Raw genomic sequence first — 21,716 nt, forward strand, 5'->3', positions numbered from 1 at the left:
CTGCCTGGGGCGGGCTAATGATTTCACTGCTGAGTTATTTTCACGTCTTAAAAAAACTGCATGTGATCAGAGACACCGTCCATCAGCAGCAGCCCCCAGGGATCTCGCCGGAGCACCTGCACCTCAGCCAGGAGAGTGAGGAAGTGAGTGCACCAACCCTGGGGTCGCCGGCGGTGTCGCCTCCTCCTCGACATTCCATGGCAGGTGCAGAGCCTGGGCCACCCTAGGCAGCCAGAGCCTGCTGCCCTCCAAGGGAGAGAAGCCTGACCAGCGTGTGAGCAGCGGGGGCAACTGACCAGGACTGCGCCCCCACCTCTCCAGGTCTCCCCTCACTGGCCTGAGCGCCAGGAGGTGAGGGCCACGGGAAGCACTCCAGGGTGGGCGCGTGTCCTCCTGCTGCTGCCTGCTTTCAACTGCTCCTGACAGTGAGGCTTTCCCGAAATGCCGGAGGGCTAGCCGTGCCTCCGCTCCTCTTCTCAATCCCAGTCTTGGAGGTACAGGGTATCCAGGGGCTCGGAAGCAACAGCAGGGTTCGGATCCATAAGCATGAGTCTTCCCTAGTTATTGAGGTCTTCTTTGATTTCTTTGGTAGATTTCAGCGTATAAATCCCACATGTGCTTTGTCCAATTCGCACCGAAGCATTTCAGTTTTTATGAGCAATTTTAAAGTCAAACGCCACGTAATAATGTTTAGGTCATATATGGCGGTGATCCCAAAAGATTCCATTGCCTAGTGATCTCTCAGCTTGGTTTTTATAAGCACACGATAAGATGTTTTCACAGTGGCAAAATTGCTTAATGACACAGTCCTCAGACTGTGCCCCTATTGTTAAGCAGTGCATGACTATATATGGTATTATATTTTTAATCCCAGTATCCTTGTGTTTACTGCAGTATACAGAAATAAAATGATTTTTTGTATGCATATTTTGTATCTTCTGACCTTTATGAACTCACTTCTTAATTCTAGGATTTTTTTGTAGATATTTTGAAATTCTCTATGTAAATAATCTATCATATGAATGTAGGTACTATGTTATTACTTATTTCCCAATCTATATGCTTTTAATTTCCTTTTCTTGCCTTAGTGCACTGGCTACAACTTCTACCCATATGTTGAATAGTCTTGGCAAGAGCATATATACTTGCCATATTCCTCATGTTAGAGGAAAACAGTCTTTCACCACTAAGTATAATATTAGCTGTGCTTTTTTTGTAGATTCTCTATATCAAGTTGGAAGCATTCTTCTCTTCTATTTAACTGAAAATTTTATCATGAAAATATGTTGAAGTTTTCAAATGATTTTTCTGTATCAATTGATATGCTTAGTGATTTTTCTTCTTTAGATTAGTGATATGGTAGGATATCTTGATTAATTTTTTAATATTAAACTAACTTTGCAGCCCTGGAATAAATCCTACTTGGTCATAATGTATAATTCTTTTGTAATACTGCTAAATTCTATTTCCTAATTTTTAAAAATATTTTGTGTCTATATTCTGAAAGATATTGTTCTGCAATTTCCTTTTATTTTATTATCTTTATTTGGTTTGGGGATCTCAATAAGACCAACTTTATTAAATGAATTGGACTATGTTCCTACCTCTTTTATTTTCTCAATGAATTGTATATAACTGTTGCTAATTCTTCTTCAAAATGCTTGGCAGAAGCCAGGTGTGGTGACACATGCCTATAATCCCAGCAGCTTGGGAGGCTGATGCAGGAGGATCACAAGTTCAAAGCCAGCCTCAGCAACTTAGAAAGGTCCCAAGCAATTTAGGAAGACCCTCTCTCAAAATAAAAAAAATTTAAAAAGGGCTGGGGATGTGGCTCAGAGGTTAAGTGCCTCTGGGGTCAATCCCCAGTACAAAAAAAAAAAAAAAGGCTTTGTAGAATTTTACAGTGAAACCATCTAAGCTGGAGATTTGTTTAGGAGTTTTTAAATTATGACTTCAATTTCTTTCATAGTTATAGGGTTATTTGAGTTATTTTATACACTGAGTGAGCTGTGGTATTTTGTGGTTTTTGAGGAATTGGTACATTTCTTCTAAGATTTCAGATTTATGCTTACAGAGTTGTTCTGAGCATTTCCTCATTATCCTTTTGATGTTCTGATGTCTTTAGTAATAGTCCCTGGATCACTCCTGATATTAATAATCCTTTCTCTCTCTCTTTCTCCCTCTCCCTTTTCCTTCCCCCTACCTCACTCACTCTTTGCTTCATTACTATTCTCTATTGCTCTGTTTTCAACTTCATTGATTTCTGTTCTCATCCTTATTATTCAATTCCTCTGCCTCCTTTCAGTTTATTTTGTTCTTTTTTCTAGGTTCTTGAGTTGGGAGTTTAGATATCAATGTGAGACTTTTTCCTTTTTACTAATGTTTGCATGCATTCATTGTTAAAAACTTCTCTCTTGGGGCTAGGGATACAGCTCAGTGATAGAGCGCCTGCTCAGTGATAGCATGCATGAGGACCTGGGTTCAATCCCTAGTAACTCAAAAAATAAAATAAACACACACACACAAACACACACACACACAGAGAGCACAAGATAGGTTGTATTTTGATGATTCCAGGAGGGAAGTGAATGTGTTCTCTGCTTCTGTTGGGTGGACTGTTCCATAGATGCTGGATCAGATCTTATTGGTTGATCATGTTGTTGAGTTTTTCTATATGGTTGCTGATTTTCTATGTAAATATCTATCAATAGTTGAAAGAGGTATATTGAAGTTGTCTATTAAAATGGGTCGGTGGACTGGGGACACAGTACTTGCCTAATAGGCATGAGACCCTGAGTTCATCCTGAGTACCAGACAGATGCACCAAAGTGGGTTGGTCTAGTTCTCCTTCAGTGCTACTAGTTTTTTTTTCATATAATGCAGACTATTCTGTTTTACAGACATATTTAGGATTGCTATATTTCCTTGATGAATTGAGTCTTTTATCATTATTCAATATCCTTCCTTGTCTATGGTAATTTTTTTCTCTGAAATCTACTTTACATGAAATTAATAGAGTCACTCCTGTTTTTCTTTGGCTAATCTTTGTATAAAATATCACTTTCTATTCTTTTACATTCAACCTGCCTCTATTTTTATATTTGAATTGAATGTCTTACAGGCAGCATAGAGCTTGGTTATGTTTCTTAAACCACTCTGCCAAGCTCTGCTTTTTATCTAAATTATTTGGACAATTTACATTTAGTGTAATTATTAATATGTTAAGGTTAAAGCCTTTCCTGCTTAAATTGTATTGTTTTTCGTTTCTCAGCTTTATTTTTATTGCCTTCCTTCAGCTTACCTGAATGTTATTGGGTCCATCAGTGTATCTCCGATAGCATTTCTCAGTGGTCACTCTAGGTATAACATTACATATACGTAAATTAGCACGACACACGTGGATCATTCCACCAGTTAGAGTGAAGGACAGAAATCTTGCCTCCATCACCTTCTCCTGGTTATACACATCTTAAATGCTTCCTCCGAGAACCACATCAGACCGTGTCAAAACTTCTGCTCTGACTGTCAGACATGATTTAGAGAACTCAAGAGAAGAGGGAAGATCTACCACCTTCCTGATGAGCTAAGATTCCTTCTTCTACTTTTTCCTTTCTGTTTAAGGAACTTCCTTGAACTCTTCATTTAAGATAAGTGTGCTAGTGACAAATTCAGTTTTTCTTCATCTGAAAGGGTCTTGATTCCCCTCTCATTCTTAAATGTCACTTTTGCTGAATGTAGAGTTCTGGTGTCATGGTTTTTTTAGTGGTTGAAAAATGTCAGGCCACTTCCTCTGGCCTCCATGGGTTTCTGATAGGAAATCTGCTGTGGTTCAAATCCTTTTTCTCTACTACAACAGTTTTCTTTGGTCTTTAGTTTTCCAAAGTTTCGCTGTGATATATGTTCACGTGGACTTCTCTGAGATCATCTCTTATGGGGTTTGCTCAGCTTTTTGGGAATTGGTGGGTTTTGCCCCTTGCAAATTTGGGGAGTTTTTGACTGTTGTCTCTCTGGATGTTTTTCAGCCCTGCTCTTTCTTATTTCCTTCTGGGACTTTGAAGACACCATGTTAGGTCTTCTGTTAATTCCACAGGTTCCTCCAGTTCTATTCTTTTTCTGGTCTATTTTCTGTGAGTTGTTCAGATTTGGGAATGTCCATTGTTCTTGTTTTGTCTTTGGTTCACAGATTCTGTCCTCTGGCCTCTCCATTGTGCTGCTGAGGACACACACCATGGGGTTTTGTTGTTGCCATTATTTTGGTTTGGTTTGTTGTCATTGTTTTTTGTTTTCTGGTGGGTTGTTTTGTTTTGTTTTGTTTGGCACTGGGGATTGAAACCAGGGGAGGCTGGCCCTGGACTTGCAATCCTCCTGCCTCAGCCCCTGAGTTGCTGGGATTACAGGCATGCACCACTGGCACCCAGCTCACTGATGGCTTTTATTTAAGTTTTTTTTTTTTTTTTTCCATTCTAAAATGCTCTTCTGGTTCTCCTTATATTAATTTGCTTTCTATTTTTGCAAGAGTTTTCTATGTTTTCTCATCTCAAGTGTGTTGGCAATTACTCTTTGAAGCACTTTTATAATGGCTGCTTTAAAATATCTCCCAAATTGCCCTCTCTGCCATCTCAGCATTGGCATCTATCGGCTGTCATTTTTATTCCATTTGAGAGCTTCTTGGTTCATGGTATGATCCATGATTTTCAACTGAAACATGTGCATTTCAATACTGTATTGGGTCACTCTGGGTCTTTTTCTTTTTTTTTTTTTTTTTTTTTTTTTTGCGGTGCTGGGGATCAAACCCAGGGCCTTGTGCTTGCAAGACAAGCACTCTACCAACTGAGCTATCTCCCCAGCTCCTCTGGGTCTTATTGAAGCCTCTGGCTTCCTCTGGCTCAGTCGTGGCGGGGAAAGCAGTCATTACTGAAGGCAAAGGAGAAATCCAGGCTCCCCATTTGACTCTGTTGGCCCCCAGGCAAGGGGCTCCTCGACACTCAGGAGAGAGGCGGCTCCCTCAGACAGTCTCCCTGGCCCGGCAGTGGACACACTGTCGTTCCTTCTGGGTTCCTGTGAAAGGTCCCCAGCCCCCGCCTGCTGGGCCACCACAGCGGGAGTGGAGGAGCTTCCAGCGGGTAGATGTCCAGGATCCCCCCTTGGGCTCTCAGCCCACAGGGGCCTGTTATCTTCTGCTGGGATGGAAGTCCCAGCTCCTGACGTGACGCCGGAAGGTGCCAGAACTCTGCGCCTGCAGAGGTGGCAGTCTACCTCCCCTCTCGGCTTCTGCGGCCCGGTGCGTGTGGGGTCTCAGCTCTCTCCGGGGTGCTTGACTCCAGGAGGGCAGTATTTATCTAAAACTTTTCTGTCCCACTGTCTCTTTCTGGGTCTTTGGGGGAAACAGACAGGTTCTGGAGGGGTCTGCACAAGCCTGTGTATTTCCACCGGGCCTCAATTCCCAGAGCCTCGTCCGAGATGCACGAGACAGGCGGAGAGTCAGGGAAACCCCACAGAGTCCTTCCTCAGACCTGGAGGTCGGAGCTGCTCTGCTCCCGTCTCCACCTTTCTGAGGCTTCTCACGTTTGTTTCCCATGGAGTGTCCAGATTCTGTAGTTGTCCTTAGTGCAAGAAACAGAGGAACATATAATTACTTGACCTTCCTACAGGTGCAAGTCCCAGTTCAACTTTCTAAACATAAATACACTGATTTGAATTTTAGAAAGCCCACCTTTGTCCAACTGGTGTTAAGTGTGGAAACTGACACCATCAGATTTATTTGACTTCCATATGAATAAAGGGAGACAGAAGAAAAGAGGAAAAAATCATGCATAAATGCTAATATGGAATACATATGCCACATATTCTCCTTCTTTAAAGATGTACCAATGTCAGAAAAAGTAAAATAGTATTTGTGTTATAATCAAGGGATAATGACTCTTTAACATATGCTAACATACTTGATTAGGAATATATTATACAAGCTCCATGTTCTGCTTTTCTGTTTACCTAAGAATTTATTCTATGCATGTCACTAAATATACTTGAAATTACAATTTTAATGATTACTTCCTTAAATTTCTAGAAAAAAAACCTACTGAATCATAAAATGTAAGTTTTAAAAAAAATCTCTTGACTTATGTCATCAACTCACTTTCCAGAAAGATTTATTCTTTCTCCCTATATATAATCTTACCTATCTTCATACATTCCTGCCAAAGTTAAGTGTTATCCTTTCAAATGTCTTTGTTAAATCAATAACTATTACCTCATTTAACTTGCCTTTCTTTGATTATTAATAATTTAATTTGTTTACATATTATTAACCATACATATCTTCTTTAAATTGTCTTTATATCATTTCCCACTGTATGTACTATGGGGTTAGAGTTTTTCTTATTTATTATAGAAGCTCTTTATATATTAAAGAAATTAAACCACTATGGGTCAAATTTGTTTGGATATTTCTCTACTGTGTCATGTATTCAGTTTTTGATTTTGGAATCTGTTATTTTTTAATTTTATGAAATAATTGTAATTCAACATTTTCACTTTGGGACTTTTTCCCCATTAGTAATGTTTTCAAACTATAAGAAAGGATGGGTCACTTTTCTTTCACCGGTGTTATTTTGTGGCTGGTTTTAACTTTCAGAGATGAACAGGAGTGAGAGATATAGGTCTACCCCGGTGGGATACAGGAATAAATCTACCAACCTAGTTAACTCTAGGAACTGCCACTCGGCTGACCCACAAAGGATCTCTGAAGGTGAACAGGCTCTTGCTTCTATCTGCCTAAAATAGCCATTGCAGGGTCCTGACGATTCCCTAGATCCTCTTCCCCCAATCACTTGGCAGGCGAGTCCTTGTTTTAACCTCCCTCCCACTATATTCTCTAACCTGCCAGGAAATTAATACAAAGTCCTGAGCCTCCTCCATAAACATAGCCTTTTCCAGGCATCCTTTCCCATCTTTGATTCTACAATTGAAATAATAAGTAAGAGCAATCTTTGCTGTTCTGTTGGCAACAGAATGTATGATTTCAGGGAATATTTCTCAAAGGGCAAAAGAATCTTGGAGTGGATCTCCCTTGTACTAACCACCCCTTTCAGCAAAAAAAACAAACACTTCGTCCTCCATTTAAAGGTGTCTAGCTACCCAGTTGCCCCCACTTATGTTCAGCATCTGGTGTTGAATGAGCACAACTGTGGTCAAGGCCTAGGACACAGCAAAGAAAAGTCCCCTCAGCTGGAATCCAGACAAAGGGCCAACCCCTGGATGCTGTCCCCCAGCCACAGGTGGACTCTCCTGATACCTAATACCCAACACGTTCCCAGAACCTACCTCAGGACCTTCCTCCTTAACCACCCACCTCTGGCTACCGCCCTCCCTGCTTGAGCTGTTCCTGGCCCCAGTCATCTCCTGGGCTGTCCTAAAGGGCAGTACTGTCATCTGGATTGTGACAAGTCCATTTCATTTCTTAGTACTGATGTATCCTTGCATATAATTGAAAATTAAAAAGAAAATAAACTGATTATTGTTTTCTTTACAGAAAACATTTCCAAAAGTAACAATGTATTATGCCTGTGACAAAAATAATTCATTTTCTCTGCAAGGATATAGTCTGCAAATAAACTTTTACAAGGTCATTTGAGTTTTTGTGTAAGATCTTAGGATATTGGAAATTATCCAAATCACAGGATGCCAAAGAAAGAAACTCAAGATGACAGCGCAGAGAACGCATTCCAAAAAGGTTCATGGGGCTAGTGAGGCTGGAGCCCAGAGACTCTGCCAGGAGTCGGAGGCCAGCATCCTCGAACACCTCTCTCGTGGACTGGAAGTGAGATAGCAGTGCACTTTGGACTTTGCTCAAAAAGGAAACAACTTTCATCTCTGGCCAGACTCCACTTCTTTTGCTGGCCTGCATGCAATAGTACTGATACCAACACACTTTTCATTTAATCGCTTAAAATGATTTTAAAGCAACACTGAAGGTCTCTGGAAACTGTCCTAGGGTAAAAGGCAAATGAAGAAACATTCAGTTAAAACAGTGCGTGCCTGTGGGGTTGGAGCCTCGATGCACATACCCACCTTTCCCTCACCAACAGCTCAGTTTGATAGAAGCTCTACTCTGGAGAGATGTGACCCACCCAGCTCCCTCCACCCAGCTCCCAGTCTAGGGTTATGGCTTTACCTTAGGAGAAGCAGGTACTGCATCTCTTCGTTCACCTACCCCAACTCCCAGATCCCAGTTACAGAAGCTGTATTCCAGGCAGTGACATCTGAGAGAACGGGGGCTCCTCTCCTCCACCCAGCCCCCACTTACAGGGCAGAAACTCCACGACGGACATGGCAGGTCACAAACACTAGATCCTGAACATCCTGCCCCAGCTTACCTCTGGGGTGGAGGCCTCACACCAGGAAGGAAAAACTGAGAAGACAAGGAGCCACCATTCCTGTCCTGAGCCCTGCTTGTAAAGCAGAGGTGTCACTCGGGGAAGCAAGACATCGTCCCACCCACAGTTCTAACGCAGCGGCACAGAGGCAGAGCCAGAGGAGAGGCAGCATAAAAACAGGAGGCTCTGTGGTTTGCTAAGGAGACCAAGTCTTTGGGAGAAAGCATGTGAAATTCAAGCCTGCGAGTGCTGTTCCGATGAAAATCTTGGTCATGCACAATTAAGAGCTTCTGAAAATTCGTTATTCTCTTAGCAGCAGATTGAAAGAGGAGAGTTCAACAAAATGGCAGATCAACCAGAAGTTTAATGGAAAAAAACAGAGACGAGACAGCTAAGAGATTTCTGGGGTTGGAGCAGCTGCAAAAATTGGCCACGTCCTACCCCTTCCAAAGGACCTCACTTCAAGAGGAGCAGACTGAGGCACATGATGTGCTCCAGGGCTTGCTGAAAATGACCACCTCGTGATTCACGGGGCTCGCAACTGGTGTGCCACCAAGAGAGGCAGACCGTGCGGAAGCCCACGGGAAGAAGATGGAAAGAACAATCCGAAAGAGCCCAGTGGAAACCACAGTCAGCCCAGGCACTCAGGGAGACTGTCACGTGGGTAAGGCTGCGTCCCTTCAGGGGTGGTGTCACAGCATTGGTTTCACTGAATAGTCCATCCAAGTCTCTAAACAAACAAGCAAGCAAACAGGAATAAGCCCATGAGGGAGGATCGGTATCCAGAGTTTCTACTGTATTACCTAAAACATCCAGTTTAAAAAATTTATAAAACATTCCAAGAAATAGGTAAGCATACTTTTACTTCATGAATTGCTTTAATTTTTTAATATACTTTTTTTTTTTTTTTTTTTTTTTTTTTTTTTTTTTGCCGTGCTGGGGATTGAACCCAGGGTCTCTACCAACTGGGCTACATCCCCAGTAATAATTTAAAAATATAGCCATATTTGCAACATCTCTAGATATAATACGGAATGTTTGTAAAAATAATAGAACAAAAGGGAAAGAGGGAACAGAGGTATACAGGAGTTGAGTTTCTATATTTAACTGGAATTGCTAGTATAATGCAAAGTAGATTCCAATAAATTAACATGTATATCATATGCCTTAGAACAACCACTAATAAAACAAATATATATATATATATAGCTTTGAAACTATTTAAAAGAATTGAAGTGTTATGCCAGAAAATACTCATTTAATGCAAAAGAAAGCAGTTAAAGAAACAGAGGAACAAAATCTACCCATGAAGTAAAACAAAAAGCAAAATGGCAGATGTAAATCCAACTTCATCAATAACAAAATGAAACTTGAATGGATTTCACATCCAATAAGAAGGTAGACATTGACATACCAGATTTTAAAACAAGATTCAACTATATTCTCTCTGTAACACACAAGTTTTGGATTCAAAGATAGAAATAAATTGAAAGTGAAATGATGGGAAAAGATGTATCTTATAAACAGAGTGAATACACTAGTATCAGATAAAATAGGCTTAAGACAAAAAAGTTACTAGAGGTAAAAAGGAACATTTTATAATTATTATTTAGGTATTCAGAAAGCTGACTCTATTTGCAGATAATGTGATCTGATACATAGGAAATTCCAAGGAATCCACTAAACGTTTATAAGAATTAACAAATTTAGCAAGGTTGCATGATATCAGATCAATATACAAAAATTGATTGTGTCTGTATATGATGCAAATAAACAACTCAAAAATGAAATGAAAAAAATAAATCCCCACTTCTAATATCATTAAAGAATAAAATACACAAGAATAAATTGAACAAAACAAGTGCATGATTTATATACCAGAAACTGTAAAATACCATTGAAAGAAGATCTAAATAAGACATCTCATGTTTGTGGATTAGAGAATTTAATATCATTAAAATAATGAGAGATTACACTCCACTTATGTAGCATCTATCAAGATGTATAAATGCATTCTGCTGTCATGTACAACTAATTAGGACATATAAAATTAAAAATTAAAAAATAAATATTAATATATAATTATAATAATATTCAGTGCAATCCCTATCAGAACCCAAGATGCCTTATTTTTCAGAAATTGACAAGATGCTCCCAAAACTAACACGGAAATAGGAGGGACCCAGGATGGCCAAAACAATCTTTAAAAAGAAGAATAATGTTGGAAGACTCCTGCTTCCCAACCTGAAAACTAACTATACAGCTAGAGTAATCAAGACTTGTGGTACTGGCAGGGGACAGACAGAGAGACCAATGCAGTAGAATGAGAGTCCAGAAGTAGTAAATCTCTACACTTATGGCTCATCAATTTTTCAAAAATGTCTCTAAACAAATCAATAGCAAAAGAAAAATCTTTTCAATTAGTGGTGTTGAGACAATTGAGTAGCCACATGTGTAAGAATGAAGCTGGAGTTTTCCTCACACCAATCAACTTAAAATGGATCACAGATCTAAGTCTAGGAGCTGAAATTACAGCACTCTCAGCAAGAAGCAAATCGTGATCCTGGGTGAGGGAGAAAATAAATAAAATGAACCTCATCAAATGAAGAATTTTGTGCTTTAAAAGTACACCATCAAACAATGTCAAAGATGACCCATGAAATGAGAGGAAATATTTGCAAATCGTTTCTCTGATAAGTGAATGGTGTCCAGAACACAAAAAGAACTTATGCAACACACTAACAAAGAGATCAATTGCCCAATTTTTTTTTTTTTTTTTTTTTGTAGCTGGACAGAATGCTTTTAAAAATTTTATTTATTTTTTTTAATGCGGTGCTGCTGAAGATTGAACCCAGTGTCCCACACGTGCTAGGTAAGCGCTTTGCCACTGAGCTACAGTCTCAATTGCCCAATTTTTTAAATGAATAAAGAGTATGAGTAGACCTTTATCCAAAGAAGACATGTAAATGATTAATAAGACCATAAAATGTTCAGTGATCCTTAGGGAAATGCAAATTAAATCTCCAGTCAGATACTACTTCATACAATGGTGCAGTCACAATGTAAAACAGTTTGGTTGTTCCTCAAAATATATTGAACATACCATTAGCATGCAACAAGGTAGAAGAACAAAAACATAACAGCACACGAAATCCTGATGCCTATTAACAGGAACATCCCTCACCATAGCCAAAAAGGGGAAGCAATCCAATGTCCCTCAATGACGATTGGATAAGTAAAATGTGGTACATCCACACAAAGGAGTATTATTTGGAATATAAAAAGGAATAAAGATGTAATGCACACTAGATCATGCATGAATCTGGAAGACTCATGGTGGACTGAGTGAGGGACATCAGTCGCAAAAGGCCATGTATTACACAATTTGTATTACAACAAAATGCCTGAATCAGCAAATTTGTGTAGACAGAAAAATTGGTTCTTGTTTAAGGTTGAAGAAGAGCAGCAATTGCGGTGACTACTAGTGGGTCTGGGGTTCTTTGGTCCGGGGGTTGACAAATAGTCGTAATATTAGATTGTGGTGACGGTTGCACAACTTGCTGAATATATTAAAATACAGTAATGCGTCAGAGTCATCAAGTGGGCACACTTTATGGTAGGTGAATCACATCTCAATACTGCTGTTTTATAAAAAATAGTTGACAGGAGGCTGAGGCAGGAGGATTGCAAGTCCAAAGCCAGTCTCAGCAACCTATCAAGGCCCTGAGCAACTGACAGAGACCCTGTCTCTAAATAAAAAATAGGGCTGGGGATGTGGCCCAGTGGTTGAGTGCCCTTGGGGCAGTTTTACTTCCTCACGGGCTTCCCAGGGGAAGCTGGCCCAGATGATAAGTTGCGTCCACATCCTCACAGACATGTAGACAGTCTGTGCAGCCAAGTGGCAAATGCACAGACTGCTTGGAGAGTCTATAGAGTCGAGTGCAAAATAGCAATTAAAATGTCCCCAGATGTTCATTCTGATGATAAAATAGAAGACTTTGGAAATGGAAGGCAAAACGCACGTCCACAGCCCTCCATGCGGACAGTATTCTAAATGTAGCCGCAGTATTGAGCTAATTTGTTGAACGAGAGCAACTGAGCTGGCATCTCTGGGCTTCACTGTAATTCTCTTTAGATAGACAGGTTTGTTCTCATAACTATGAATTTCCTTTGGCCTGTACATTATTCATAAGTTTTAAATGGCACCTTCTGTCACAGTTTTCCCCCAGATACTAAAAACTTCCTGCAAGTTCCATTATAATTTGAATCTATAATTTTCTCCTCATAAGCAAACCACAAAAGGAACTTAAGTTCAGATGAGATCATTGCTCGCCCTCCCTGTCCTGCAGGTGTAGCCGTGACCGGAGCTCATCACCAACCCAGATAACGGTGAGGTGGAGGGTTGAAGGTCTACTCCAATCAGATCAACTTCTGGCACTATTGTGAGGGCAAAGAGGGCAAATAAATCAGGAGGACGCTGTTGTGGGGCACTATGAGAATCTTGGTCCGTGGATGTTTTTTCTTGGCCTCTAAGAAAGGAGGGGTGGAGAAGGTTCTGCTTATTATTGGCTCTCATGTGTAAGTGTATGTGGGATAAAGAAAGTGAGAATTTATGGAGCAACTATGTACTTGTGTATTTGCTTGAATCATGGACGCTAATCTGCAAATAATCCTTCCAGGGAGGTACTAGTAAACCCAAATTTCTGGAAGAAGCCAAATGAGCTAACTCATTTGCCGGAGGTCCCAGGACAAGCCAAGGTCATGCTTGATTCTCAATGCATCCCATCCCCTGTAGCCCTCTGCTGAGTGATTTTGTGGTGATATTGGACCCACTGGCAGATACCCAGGGAGGGGGTTGGAGTGGGTCAGCCGTGAGGCCATTATCTCTGACAGGAAGCAAATGTCTAAGACTTTATTGACTATAAAAGCCCAGACTACAAAAGAGAGAAAACAGATGCAGCCTAATCATTAAAAGTACACTAAATATTTATCAGCAGGTAAAGTCTTTCGGGAATCACTTAAAATATTTATTTATTCAGATTATTCAAATAATTGTCTTTCTCTTCAAATGAACGTTGGGAATTTCGTGCGACTATAAGGAGAGGTAAATACATACCCTATTCTGTCAGCAAGCAAGGGAGCAAAGCTTCCCATTATGAAAAAGAAAGAAAGAGAAAAACTTGGATACCATCCAAAAGGAGAATGTTGGGTTTTCTACCCAAACTAGAAAGACAACACACACTTTGAAAGTAACTGTAAATTATTTCCCCAGGTTGGAATAATAGAAATGGCCTCTGGCAATCCCATAATGCTGAGCGGCTGCGTCTTGCTGAGGTTCTCTTCCCCAGGAGGTGGGCAGAGGCTAGGCCTGGGAGTTGAGCTTTTGATTCTCCTTTTTCAGGGATAGGTGGAAATCTGACGGGAAAGCCGGTACCCTGCTCAGCTTCCGGGGCCTGGTCCCACACAAAAGTGGTTAGATGTATTTTTTTTAAAAAAGCCAATTTTTACTCCTCACAACAAGGAGATCTAAAAATTCAGAACATGCTAATGAATTCAACAGTTTCTCTTTTGGACCAAAGTTTACCCATCCCGGATCGTCTGAAATAGGTGGAGGCAGACCACCTGCCAGGAGGGACCTAATCGGCAGCACCCACCAACAGCACGCCAGCGAGCTAAACCTCTTTATGGACCTCAGGACTGTGGGTCAGGACACAGGGAAAAAGATTCTGGGACAATGTACTGGCAGGTCCGTATGGATATGTCGGAGGGAAAGCCGGCACAGGAACTGGCGGATTTCAGGAACAAAACCAGTCTGCCAGAAGGGGGCCTGGGTGAAGCAGGGTCAGTAAACGTCACCGGAAGCTGAACAGCAGCGGAAAGGAATGACTCAAGGCCCAGAAAGGGGGACAGTAATCCGAGATGGCAACACACTCAGTTCTTCTGCAAGGCTCACTCCAGTCCAGTGCTGGGCCCGCCTGGCCTTGAGGAGGATCTCAGGGGAGGCCCAGGTGACAGGGAAGGACGCTGAGTCACAGGTAAGGGCCTTCAGAGGAGGGACTGTCCGACGTGGCCAATGATGGCTAAAAATGCAAAACTAGTTCTTAGCAGTAAGTAAAATATGCAAATGGCTTAAAATTGATATTGAAAGAAAAGATGGCCCCCTCCCCACCCAGCCTACCTGCACAGATGGCTGCAGGCGCCCGTCTCCCAAGCGACTAACCAGACAGCACAGGTCCCTCCACATGCAGCACCTGTGACCTTTCTCTTCACACCAAGTCCTCGCTATCCTGCGTCTTATTCTATCTACTTATCTTACTTCCTAACAGCTCTGGGGGCTCTTCTCCTGTCAGTGCTGGGAGGTGGCATGATATGCAACCCAAAATGTACCACCTCGGTCAAAGGGTTCTTTGGAACAAAAGACACTTTGAAATATGCAGATGCAAGAAGGGCTACCCAGTCTCCTCTTTTCTTCCTCAAAACAGGAGATAAAAACCCCCTATGAACGAGGCCCTTCCTGTTCCAAAGAGAGGATTTGTTCTTCAACAGGAACTCACAGCCTAGAGAATTCTGCACAAACAGACGTCACTGAATGACTCTTATCTTCTCCAGCTCCCACAGAGCTGGAGTTCCACACTTGCCCCACATTGCTCACCAGAGCACCAGAACATCTGGGTTTTGCCACTTCTTTGGGTCCTCCTTTCCTTATAAGGGCTCCTGTGTCATGTAACCCGTATATAAATGTGAGTGCTTGACTCCCACTGATCTGCTTTATATCAGTTCAATACTCAGGCCCAGCTAAAGGCTCTAAGAGGGCAGAGGGAAATATTTACCTTCCCTCCAGTGATACTACCATCCTATCTCTTTCTTTCAAAACTACGTTCTATTCCATTATATGGACTAGCTACTTTTTATTCAATCAACCTTCCCAATAGATCCTTAAGTGCTTACATTAGGTTTAGATAACAAATAATGCTATTTTTTTTTCTTCTTTTTGGTACCCCAGGGATGCTTAACCACTTAGCCACATCCCCAGTCCATTTTAATTTTTTGAGACAGGGTCTTATCAAGTTGCTTGGGGCCTCACTGAGGCTGGCCTTGAACTTGCAACCCTCCTGCCTCAGCCTCTGGGCCACTGGGATCACAGGCATGCACCACTGTGTCCTGCTCAAATAATGCTATTCTTAAATACACACCTTTCCTCTTATATAAAGGGTGAAATACATCTTTAAGTAGATTTCAAGACGAGAAATTTCTGTACAAAGGAACCATGCATTAATGATTTTGATAAATGCTAAAAACAGAAAGTTATTGCAATAACGATAATACTAAAATCAAACCGGAAGTATTATTTGTTCCTAACCACAGGAGAGTGCTTAGGAAAACTACAGGAAGCAAGAAGTGCGCGTTGCGCTGCCTGTCCCAAAGGTAGACGGTGGTCCCTTGAGTGTTCACTTTGTGGGGCCCATGCTGGTCCCCATCTGCATGTGCTTGTGAGAGAGACCTGGCCATTCTCAGACACACCCGTGAGCTGTTCTGGTATAACTGCTGCCTCCTAATGAGCTTTAAGAGGCACCAGACAATCCTGGTTTTGATTCTAGATCCACCACTTCTGGGTCTGGGACACACTTTTTGTAAAGAACCAGCTATTTGGGGCTTTGTGGGTCATGGTTTCTACCACAACCACTCGGCTCTGCCACCGCAGGAAAGCAGCGTGGACAAGGATGGTAGCCATGTTCCAGTGAATCTCTGTTTGTAAAACAGGCAGTGTGCTGGGCTTGGCCCTTGGTCTAGAGAATCCAAAGATGAACATCTGCTACATGCTGTTGAGATGGTTTTACATGTCCAAGAGAGGGAGGCTTCAGGAACACTCGGCTCTGCAGCCTAGTTACTTTTTGAAAGAAGGAAGCTATTCTGAACCATTTTTTTCCCATAAGTCTCTTCTAAACCCAACTCACTGAAGCCCAGAGTCTAGCAGTATAGTGGTCACGCCTGCTCATCCTCAGGAGAGCCCTAACGCAGCTACGGCACATGGACAGCTCTGCGCACCACAGAAGGGCAGTCCCCCTACCTCTCTTACAGGTGCTGGAGGACACCAGGGCCAGAAGTGTTCAACGGGCAGGGGTGGGGTCAGAGAGAAGGACGAGACACTCTGGACATTTAGTAAATCCCACTGAAGTCGGAAGTTCTAATAGAAAGCGGTTCACAGGGATCTTGACCTGCCCCAGACCAGGGCTCAAAAAGGCAGCCTGAGCTGATGAGCACCCTAGCTCCCACCTGGCAGGACAACACCATGCGCCAGCTGCAGAAGGTGGGCAGGGTCGCGGGGAGCACCTTCCAGGGCTGGGAGCTGACCCTCTCAAGGAAATAAAAATGCAGAGTCCATTAGCAGAGAGACTTTGTGACGCTGGCCAAATCGGATGCAAAGACTCTTATGTAAATGTTTCTGCCTTTGCCTCATTCCTGAAAAAAGCTAGATTCACCCCTCGATCTTCTACTCCAGCAGCAGTACTTCTTGAGAGCTTACATGCCTGTACTTCCTAGAGCTGAGGAGACAGCAGCGAAAAACCAAAGGAAGGAAGGCAACGTGCATGGTAACCAACAGAAAGGTTCAGGGAGAAAGGCGCATGAAAGACCCTCACGAGGCCACACAACGGCCAGCAGGCTACTTCAGTCACAAGGGGTCGCAGGAAAGAAACTCTAGGAGAGAGGCAGAGGATTAAGGAGGGAGTCTCACATGAGCTGTGACAGCACAGCATTCAAGGACAGGGGTTCCATGGGTGAAGGCCCAGCGGCAGGAGAGCGCTAGCATTTCATGAAGATCGGAGTGGAGGGCATAGGGAAGTGACCAAAGGCCACGCTGGGGCAGCAGGCGAGGCCAGATAATGGAAGGCCTCCCACAAAGGAAAGGTACTGTCCAGAATTAGGACACTTAACTGAAAAGAAGCTATTGATCACTACCCTGAGCACCAGAAGCAAAGCAAGACTGTCCTAGGCATGGTGGACAAATGCACACCCCAACTTCAGGGCTGGTCTTTAAGAACAATGAGAAGGGCTATGTCCCCCTGAAGCTCATGGGTCAAAGCCTTGGTCCCCATCCTGTGGCACTATAGGGAGGTGGGGAACCTCCAAGAAGAGGGCCTAGTAAAAGAAGTTGGGTTGGTAGGACTGTGCTCCAGAAGGGGATGTTGGGGTCCAGCCCTCCTCCCTCTCCCTCACTTCCTGGCTGCCCTGCGGGAAGCAGCTTCTCCACCATGATGTGCTGCCTCACTACTGACCGCAAAGCAACAAGCCAACAGAACAGGGACCGGAACCTGTAAAACTGTGGGCCACAGTAAGCCTTTCTTCCTTTTAAGTTGATTTGCCTTGGGTCTGTCTTACAGCAACAGAAAGTCGATTAATACCTTATGTATCCAGGAAGAGTTCCAGGTCTATGGCACATACTGGAAAGTTCCACGACAACCCCCAGACCAATGACCCACTCAAAAAAATGCAGATAAAGCGGGCTCTCCACTTGGAAAAAAAAAAATACTAGATTCCAGTCTCTTAGAAACTCAAAGGTAACTCTGAGGAGCTACACAGTCAAACACAGGGAACAGTATAACATTTTTGGATAAAGAGTTTGGAGAAACTTTTGTGGTCCTACATGAAGAAGCTCAGAGATTAAAGTCATCCAAACTGATAAAGGAAACGAAGCCAACAAGACTTTCAGACCCAGTGTTGGTGAGCACAGAGGAAGGGCCTCTAGGAGCTTCTGAGGGCTCTCACTGCTGGAGTCTCTCACAGAGCAGCTTGGTAAGGTTCAAGTGTTCACTGCACGTAGCAATTCCAGTTCCAGGAACCCACTCACAGAAACAGTTGCACACGGACACACACACACGCACGAGGTTGTTCACCACGGCATGTCTGTGTAGGGGTGAGATAAAAGCTTAAGAGCCCCGTCCCGTGGTGCACGCCTGCAATCCCAGCTACTCAGGAGCAGGATCGCCAAGTTCCAGCACAGCCTTGGCAACTTAGCAAGAACCTGTCTTAAAATTTTAACACCTGGGGATGCAGCTCAGTGGTAGAGCACCCCCGGGTTCAATCCCCAGAGGAGAAGGAGGAGGAGGAGGAGGAGGAGGAGGAAGAGGAGGAAAGAAGAAAAGAACAACAACAAGAGGAACAAGAAGAAAAACAAGAAGAAGAAGTGGGGGGGGGGGACGAGGAGAGAGAAGAAAAGCATAAAAACAGAAATGTCCCCGTAGAAGAGTGGTTAAATAGACTCTAGTGGATCTAAACTATAGGACAGTAACATAAGTTTTACTGAGCAATCTCAAAGACATGGTGCAGTGTTAAAAGAAAGCAAGTTATGGAATATATATGTAATATATATATTCCTGTAGATATGCTTAAGTATATTTGAATGCATATATATGCTTCCCTATATGAGAATACTTGTCCCCTGTGACTGAGATTATGGAAAGATGAGCAAGGACAGGGAGGGGACAAAGGGAGTGTCATTTTTCACTTAATTCTAGATTGCTTTCATCTTTTAGAGTACATGTTCTTTTTTTCCTCTCGCTCTTGCTTTCCCTCTACTCATTTAGAAATACCTATTCTATGTTTCTTCTTCTTGTGAACCACCATAGAAATTTCAGTATCCATACTGAACCTCATGAGGTTGCCCTTCCAGCTGGGTAAATGAGAACCTGGCGCTGGACCCTCAACACCACCTCCAGCAGCGCTCTGAAGTGCTTGAGTTCTGTCATCGTTTGGATCCTGAACATCCCCAAAGGCCCGTGTGTTCAGGGCTGAGCTGAGAAGCTGTGGTGCTTTGGAGAGGTCTGCCCTTAAGAGGTGGGAAGGGTGGAAGGAAGTGAGGTCACTGGGGGCGTGTCCTTGAAGGGATCCTGGGCGCCGCCCCTTCCTGCCTCTCTCTGCCTCCTGGCTGCCATGAGGTGAGCCTTTTCCTTGGCCACCTGGTCCCACCATGATGCACTGCCTCACCACAGGCCCCAAAGCATTGGGCCAACCAGCCATGGACTAAAACCATGAGCCAAGGCAAGATTTTGCTCCTGATAACCGTTTGTCTCAGGTACGTTGTCACAGTGATGTTGGGAAGATGAACAGCACAAGTTCTACCCTCCCACAAATCAGTCAGTACTGTTTCACATGTTCACTGGGACATAAACTTACTCACATGCTGATGCCCCTCTGCGATGATCCGGTGGTCCTGGGTATATGCTTCAGCTCTCCCAGGGACTGTTGGTAACAAATGTTAGTACCTTCATTTTTATTTCTCAAAGAGAATACCTCTAGAGAATCCCAGGTCAAGCTACGTTCTGCTCCGCGGTTCACAGACACCATCCCCACGACTTCTGGCTTGACGTGTGCTGGTGAGAAGCCTCTCTCGGTCGGTCCATTTGCCACCCTGTAATGGCGCTGTCCTGTGGGATGCCGCTTCTCCTTTCCTTAGAGACGTGTCTGTGGAACTGAGTAAGCGGCACCGTGCTGCGTGGCAGGGGCTTTGGGTCCACTAACACGCAGTCCTTCTCTCCACTCCCCGCTAAGCAGAGGAGCTCACTGGCTCCACTGGCCCTACTTGACCTGCTCTGGAGACAGGCGGGGGATGTGGTGGTTGGGGGATCCGTGTGGTAAGAGTTTCCAAAATCCAAGTTAAAAAGAACAGGTACAACAGCCACAGATCATTCTAAAGAACCGAAACTCAGAAATGCTGAAGGAGGTGGTGGATGGTCGGAGGGAGGGACGGGCACACAGAGATGCCAAGGAACCACACTCGGTCAGCGCCAGCCTCCAGCCTCTCCCCTCCAGACAGGCCCCTGGCTCCAGAGGTGGGCAGGGCTGGTGCTCCAGCTCACTGACGGCCACTGAAGGGCCACGTGCTGAAGGCCATCCTGACTTCACTCCTCTCCCTGCTTCTAAGACTTTCTCTCCAGGTCCTCTCCGCTCGCCACCATCCAGGACACTGCCGCCACATCGCACCCCTGTGCCCTGGATCTGAGCCCTTCCCAAGTCCTGTCCTTTCCCTTCTCCACTTAGCAAAGCTCTCTTCGTCCTTCAAGGCCAGAAAATGTCCATCTGAGAAACGCAATTATTTCCTAACTATCCAGAGGGGTGGGTTAAGTAAACCTACCACAGGATACACATCAGCGGTTCAAAACAAGGCAGGTCTTTATGTAACTATGCAGAAGGGTCTCCAAGACATGTCATCATCTATGGGGAAAAAATGAGTTGAAGAACCATCTATAGGTGACGCTATCACTTATACGCAAAAATCCAAATATGCACAAATAAATTTATAGATCCCTCTCTGTGCGCACACACACAGAAAAGCGTGTAAAAAACATCTGGAAAGATACATGGCGCTGACCTCTGGGAAGGGCAGGTGGGGTCAAGGAGGACTTGGGATTTATAACACTCCTTGTGTCACTTGTATATTTTAAAATAAAACTTAAAAACAGATAGAGTCACCTTGAAAATATCAGCACTGCTCATCTCTTCGATGTCTTTCAGGCTGGCTGCCTCTCACAGGGCCCGAAATAAAGGATGAGTCATCGATCCTCTGAAGCATCCTTTCCTTCACAGAGTTGAGACACACTTAGTTTCAGAATGTGAAATCAGGCCAGAGTTCAATGGTTGGGAAATGCAAAGTTAAAGTAAAGTAAAAATGAAAGGCTTTGAGAGGAGCATCTGAGGACACGAGCCTCGGGGTCAGCTCCCCCCGATCCCCCTCCTGCACACGCAGCCAGGTGCTCCCCTCCAAGGCCCTCAGCCCGGTGGCAGGGACCCCAGACAAACCCGTCCCATCCTTCCTTCAGCTTTTACAACTGGAGACACACAATTCTATTTCTGCAACAGGCAAACTTGGGCTCTGGGTAGGGATCCCTGCCTCTCCGGTTGTTTTCATGTTCGCAGCCCCAGAAATTCTCCTCAGGCCCTAATTTTAAGTCCCCTCAGAAGCCTAGACAGGCAAAAAACGGCGCCAAACAGAAATACGTTGAGAAATCAAGCCATCTGTCCGCAGAGCAGGAAGGCAGCTGCCGCCTGGCCACCTCGTCTGCCCCGGGTCCCCATCTGCACACACTTGCAGGAAACCCTGAGCCAGCAGGAGTCTGATCAGAGTGAGATGCACCGGCCACCAGGCTCCGAGGAGGCGCCAGCCTGGACACCAGGCTGCTCAGGGTGGAACCGGCAGTCCACCCTGCCCTGGAGCTCCGGGTGGGTGGGCCGCTGGTTCTGCAGGCAAAGGGGCAGGGATCAGACTGAATCACAGTCGGTGAGACCCGGTGAGCTCTAGAGGGTCACGGAAACATGGGCAAGCCTGAATGTGGGGGCCAGATTAAC

General features: G+C 43.9%; 1 protein-coding gene and 1 long non-coding RNA gene across 3 annotated transcripts in view; both read right to left on the bottom strand.

The window, feature by feature from the left end:
* Acoxl (acyl-CoA oxidase like) overlaps window positions 1–21,716 on the bottom strand; it is a 296,158-nt gene that overhangs the window by 198,345 nt on the left and 76,097 nt on the right.
* Window positions 1,969–20,949, bottom strand: LOC124963088 (uncharacterized). Of its 2 annotated transcripts, XR_007104652.1 has the most exons (4): window positions 20,844–20,949; window positions 20,506–20,585; window positions 19,552–19,613; window positions 1,969–5,603 (listed from the first exon to the last, which is right to left on the bottom strand). It is a non-coding gene; the product is annotated as an uncharacterized LOC124963088 (long non-coding RNA). The 2 variants fall into 2 exon arrangements; XR_007104653.1 differs by lacking the exon at window positions 1,969–5,603 and having other exon boundaries at window positions 19,568–19,843.

Source organism: Sciurus carolinensis, chromosome 13, assembly GCF_902686445.1.
Source record: "Sciurus carolinensis chromosome 13, mSciCar1.2, whole genome shotgun sequence".
Taxonomy (NCBI): domain Eukaryota; kingdom Metazoa; phylum Chordata; class Mammalia; order Rodentia; family Sciuridae; genus Sciurus; species Sciurus carolinensis.